The 6268-nt window shown below is 38.8% G+C and overlaps 1 non-coding gene across 1 annotated transcript; it reads right to left on the reverse strand.

Annotated features, from left to right (window-relative positions):
- Positions 1 to 397: 397 nt before the first annotated feature.
- LOC130099517 (small nucleolar RNA SNORA74) lies at positions 398 to 594 on the reverse strand. The gene has a single exon (XR_008808403.1). It is a non-coding gene; the product is annotated as a small nucleolar RNA SNORA74 (small nucleolar RNA).
- Positions 595 to 6268: the final 5674 nt, after the last annotated feature.

Here is a 6268-nt window from a genome sequence, read left to right on the forward strand (position 1 = left end):
TCAGCTTTGATACATTAAAATCTGCATATTGTAATATATTCACATTTAAAGAGCATGAGAGATTCACAAGCAATTTTTGTAAGCCAGTCATTTGACTGGGATCATCAAGTGTTAATCAGTAAATTTAAGACCAATTCAACAACATTAACTAGCATTTTCAGGTATGGGAAAATCCTCTAGTTCAAAATAATCCAAACACAACATGAGGTTTAAGGAAAGGGGCAATTTTAATTTCATGCTGACTTTAAATGGCCAAAACTAAACACTTACCCGTCTCAACACAGCTGGCCATTTGGAAGCAGGTATTCTGGGGTCTCCTGTGCCCTGTAACAACAGCATTAGTTACTCTCAGGATCGAGAGTGTGACTGAGAAGCTCACACACACATGTGTGTGAGGAGTGTGGGCCCTCAGACTAGGGCTGGGTCACGTGATGAGCTCAGTCCACTCTCAGAGGGCCCGGTCTGCCAGTGCTGACCCGCAGGACTCACTAAAACAGCCAGACCTGCACCAGCACCAGACGGCAGAGCCTTTCTCTCCCAGCAGAGTAACACTGGCTCAGGCACGGGCTAGCCTGTCAGCTGACTACCGCTGGGTCCACACACACACACACACACAGCAGAGTAACACTGGCTCAGGCACGGGCTAGCCTGTCAGCTGACTACAGCTGGGTCCACACACACACACTTACATTAGAGACGCTTCATCTTCATCTGGGGTCAGCGCACGACACACTCAGCCACCTGAAATAACAAAAGACCAACATACACGATCAATATAGAGTCAGTATTGCGGTTTCCACGCACGAGTTTCACCTACAAGCTCCACGGGAGATCTGTGACTTCTAAAACACTGTTTTAAAGTGGTTGAATTTAACACGCCAAACAAAGTCGAGGAAACAGCAGACCACGTGCTTCTGAGACCACGTGCTGCTGGAAGCCGCACGCGCACAAGCTAGCATTAGTCAAACGTCAGATTAAACTGTCCGAACGCTTATGTAACTCTACAAATTAAAAAAAAATGGTACTTTACCTTCTTGTAGCCTTTTGACTTTTTCATCATCTCCGTGTGTTCTGGCTCTCTTCCACTGAGACATGGCGAGTGAAGGAGCGAACTGAAGAGTGCGCCGTTATTTATAGCGCTCCTCCATACCAGCGAAGAAGAGCGAGCGTGACGTCGCGCAGTGACGTGTGATTCGTTCGGTCTCATGAACTAACTGATTCATTTGAATCGATTCGCAAACTCAAAGGTTTTTTTGCGCTCTCTACTGTAGAGATGACTTTACCAACGTCCAGATAACCATATAGATACTATTATGTATTGAATAGAGCAGTCCGCAGGTGAAGTACATTCATTAGTCCAGGTGTACAAATATATTTTCAGACACAAATCCATGTCTACGCACACAGTCCCTGCATCAACATTAGTAAACGTTCATAAACTTGGAATTTAGCCACAGTTGAGAGTCATGTTGAGAGTCGCCTCTCTGGTCGACTCGAGACTATTTGTATTGTTCATTTTCAGACACTAGATGGCGCTGTACCTTTAGATTTGGGTTGTTACTCCTATTTTTATAAAAATTAATCTGCACAGTAGCAATAGATATTCACTCAAAGTGTTGTCTAGCTGTATGTATTGTATGTTAATACATTTTTCACCCTGTGGTGAAAAATCCAGCTTTTAATGTTGTTTATGTGTCTATGTGGTGTTTTTAATACGCTTTAAGACACACCATGTGTAAGTTCATAAGTCGACAGCATTGCTGAGTATTTTCTGCTGTGAACCAAAGACAGTCTCAAAAACACGGTTTGAAATCGCTGGTGTTTCTAATTTGATCAATTTAAATTATTTCAGAAAATGTTTATATCCTACATGTTTAGGTAACAACGAGGTTTAAATTTTTTTTATAAATTGATAAGATCACATTTAAGCCTTTTTAACCGTTGTTTAAAAAAAAAGTCAATCAATCGGTAACACTTTATTTTACAGTGTCCTTGTTACATATGCTATTCTACATGTACGTAGCTACTAATAACCGTAAATTATGCATAATTATGCAACTTAGCCCTTAACCAAACTCTAGTCCTGCCCTAACCCTATAGTAAGTACATGTAGTTAATTATTATTACTCAGTAGGCCAACTTATAATTGCACTGTAACAATGACACCTTAAAATAAAGTGTAACCAATCTATCTATCTATCTATCTATCTATCTATCTATCTATCTATCTATCTATCTATCTATCTATCTATCTATCTATCTATCTATCTATCTATCTATCTTTCTGTCTGTCTGTCTGTCTGTCTGTCTGTCTATCTATCTATCTGTCTGCCTGTATGTCTATCTATCTATCTATCTATCTATCTATCTATCTATCTATCTATCTATCTATCTATCTATCTATCTATCTATCTATCTATCTATCTATCTATCTATCTGTCTGTCTGTCTATCTATCTATCTATCTATCTATCTATCTATCTATCTATCTATCTTTCTGTCTGTCTGTCTGTCTGTCTGTCTGTCTGTCTATCTATCTATCTGTCTGCCTGTATGTCTATCTATCTATCTATCTATCTATCTATCTATCTATCTATCTATCTATCTATCTATCTATCTATCTATCTATCTATCTATCTATCTGTCTGTCTGTCTGTCTATCTATCTATCTATCTGTCTGTCTGTCTGTCTGTCTGTATGTATGTCTATCTATCTCAAATTTGAGAGTGAGTGAATAATTGAGGTTGAGATTTGTGTGTAAAAAAAGTCTAAAATCTTGGCAGTTCGATTAAATAATGACTCAAAAAAAGAGATTCAGAACACTTCATTTCAAAATTCAGAACACTAGGCCTACTTCTACAGAATATTCTGTTAGGCTTATACTGAGCAAATAATGTTAGTTTTATGTTGAACAAAAATAGCTAATGTCCAGTATACAGCACAGTACACAGGGTGTAATCCTATATCCCACAATGCAGTGCGTCTGACTATACCTCATGGCTATACCTGCCACATAGTGAAAACCAGCCATTTTATTATTTATTTTTTAAATTCAAAACATATTGGACACAAAAAAAATGGCATGCTTTAGTTTCGACGTAAGCATGTACTTGTATTTATGCATATCATGGATCAAAACTAAATAATATTTGAGTTCAGAGAGGTCTACTGCCTCTAGAAGTCCTATTGTATTGAAGCCGTGACTTTTAAGCGTCATTACATTTCCCACAGAATGATGATGTCATTGACGACTGATCACCAGCGACGGCCAGAGTGACAGACAGCAGCGGTTTATTGCCTTTCCCAAGAGTCCTTCTGTCCTATATAAGGATCTTTCCCACTGAGACGTCTTCCCCCATCCCGAATCCCACTGTTCGGATGTGGATTCCTGAGCGGGCCTGAAGCATCGCCATAGCAACGGTCACCAGCTGGGAGTGCCGGAGTCGGAGACTGGGATGAGGGGCTTCGAGTGCAACCGAGGGCCACCGAACAACGAGGAGGCTTCGGGAGCCGGCGCTTCTGTTGCCCATCCTCACCTTACAGATTTGCCACAAGCCTTTGATAGAGTGAAGAGAAGCAAACATATAGCTGGCGTATTAATACCAACACCACGAAACTTCACAAAATCAGCTTTTTATTAAGGCAGCCATAGTGCAAAAAGTTGTTAGATGCACTTTATACTTACAGTCAAACCAAGATTTATTCACACACCTTCAACATTTCTCACACTATCAGTTTATTCGCTATAGTTTAGAAAATGGTGATAAACATGAGCAGAACTCAGAGTTCTCAGATCAGTGGATATTTGACTGGTTTTGTCCGTCCTTCTGTTAGACTCTCACACATGAGTTATGTTGAATATCTGTCAGCTGTTCAATTTAACTACACAATTAGATAATACCAGTTTAGCTCAACCAGTGACCAAGCAATGCTTCATGTTGTTCAGTGTGTGTGTAAAAAGAGCATTAGCAATTACAGAAAACACACTTCAGCAAAACATGATCAGCTCAAAGTGTTTTTACTGGTAGTCACTGTATGAAGAGTTTATGGGTGTAATATGTCACAGTTTACTTTATTCTGCTCTCCTCACTTACATAAATGAACTATAGTGTCCGGCACACACTAGTAAAACAAGATCAAAAATTATATCTGGTGTCTGAATAATTTTTGGTTTGACTGTATATGCAAATATTGGAAGATTTTATCCTCGGTGTATTGTTGTACATTATACAACAGTATAAAATAACAAAATATTCAGTGTTTATGATTACATTTATTAAAATCATAAATGGATACCGCCTTATCATTACATTGCCGGTCCTTAAAGCCCTTCCCTACAGCTATAAACACTTTATCCTCATTATTAAATACCTTTTAGGCACTTTATTTCAACTTTTTGGATATTTTCTTCATTTTTATTTAAAATAAACGCCTCTCTGAGCTGATGTGAAAAGTGAAAATGGAGAAGAATGAGTTTGGGAAAGGCAGATTCGCTTCTAAAGCGAAGCCTTTTCCACAATCCCTGGAAGTAGTAGATGATCTGGGTATTTTTATATGACGGTTTATGAGTACAGGCATGAGTTGCGTCCCAAATGACATATTATAACCTACGCACTTATAGTGTGCACTGTGTACTGAACCACTCAGGCCTTTCCATCGCCGGTTTTGATATAATCGCTGTGTCGCGTTAAGAGTGATGCAAAACAAAGAACAGCCAGAACATCCAGACTGAGATGCAAGTGTAAAAATTGTATTTCAATTACATTTCAAACCATTTTCATGTTTTATTTATTTATTGCTGTCTAGACTTTCAAAAACCCATCTGGATAAAATTTGGATATGCAAGAAAAATCTGATTTATGCTTAAATCTGACATTGGGTATTTTGAAGTGCACTTTTTCTTGTTGTAATTTGCAGTGTGAATACTTCCACTGTATTTTCTACAAAATGGCATAGAAAAATGCATAAGTAAGTGAATTGGGATGCACCAAGACTCTTACTGTTCGTTTTACTTTGGAAACAGGATATTAATTAAGAGAAAAAAGAGCCATAAAGGGTAAAGGTCAAGCTCAACAGTGATGCATCTCAATGGAAATGATTATTTATTTATTTTTGATCTACCCTAGTTTGTGCTTAAAGTCCCCCTGTGGTGTAAATCCAGCTTTTAATGTTGTTTATGTGTCTATGTGGTGTTTTTAATATGCTTTAAGACACACCATGTGTAAGTTCATAAGTCGACAGCATTGCTGAGTATTTTCTCCTTAAAACTGCAGTGAACCAAAGACAGTCTCAAAAACACGGTTTGAAATCGCTGGTGTTTCTGACGTCACAAACGACCTTGTAACCAATCAGATCAACGTGTGATCGTCAACCAGTGGATCTCTGAGCTGAGGGAGTGAGTGGAGGCGGGGCTCATTTGCATATTCATAGAACCGCGCATACTAAATGAGGCAAGGGTGTCGAGTTACATTCAAGATATTTTAAGGCATGAAGAATTCTTTTTAAAGGAAAAAAAAACATTTAAATATGTAATTTTGGTGATCAAAGATGAGTTAAAGGATACAGTTATTGACTACAGGGGGACTTTAACCTTCATTATATTTTCCAGGCATTAAATCACCAATAAATTATAACTATTTGGAAGAATTTAAAAAGGATAACAGCAGTAGACTAGAACTAGGAGAAGCAAATAACGTCTATGGACAGAGTAACAATGTATTCATTCTTTATTTCAAAGTCTTATTTACAAATACAAATATTACAAAGGTGTTTTGACTGTTAATTTAACATTTCATAGAGAAATACAGCAGATTAGCGCAGAGACCTGCCCGCATTCAATCTCTCTCATCTGTAAAGTGCATCAAACGTTCAAGAAGAAGCTCAACATGTACGAATGGAAACTTGCTTTGGGATCTTGAATTATTACATATTAGTTTTGCGTCATTATTTTTGTACCTGTAACAGTCAATTTGGCCTGAATCAAAGGGCAAGTTTGAAATGAAGCGTCATTGAGGGTCATGTACTGAGGTCTGTTTGACCTGGGAAGCTCTGGTCGCTTTGACAGTGTAACATCAGAAACCGAACCCATATGAAAGCCGGTTGTGTCCGGATCCGGTGGGATGTGCGCTGTTCCCGGCACAGAGCACTCGAGCCTTTAGAGGTAGAGCGTTTCCATCAAGTCCTGAAACGCGAGGCGAAACTCAAAGTGACCTGAGCTCTGAGAGCATTGGTCACTCAGCTTGGGCCCGTTCTGGCCAGACCCGATGAAT

Source organism: Rhinichthys klamathensis, unplaced genomic scaffold (assembly GCF_029890125.1).
Source record: "Rhinichthys klamathensis goyatoka isolate OS25496 unplaced genomic scaffold, OSU_Roscu_1.1 h1tg000230l_1, whole genome shotgun sequence".
Taxonomy (NCBI): Eukaryota; Metazoa; Chordata; class Actinopteri; order Cypriniformes; family Leuciscidae; genus Rhinichthys; species Rhinichthys klamathensis.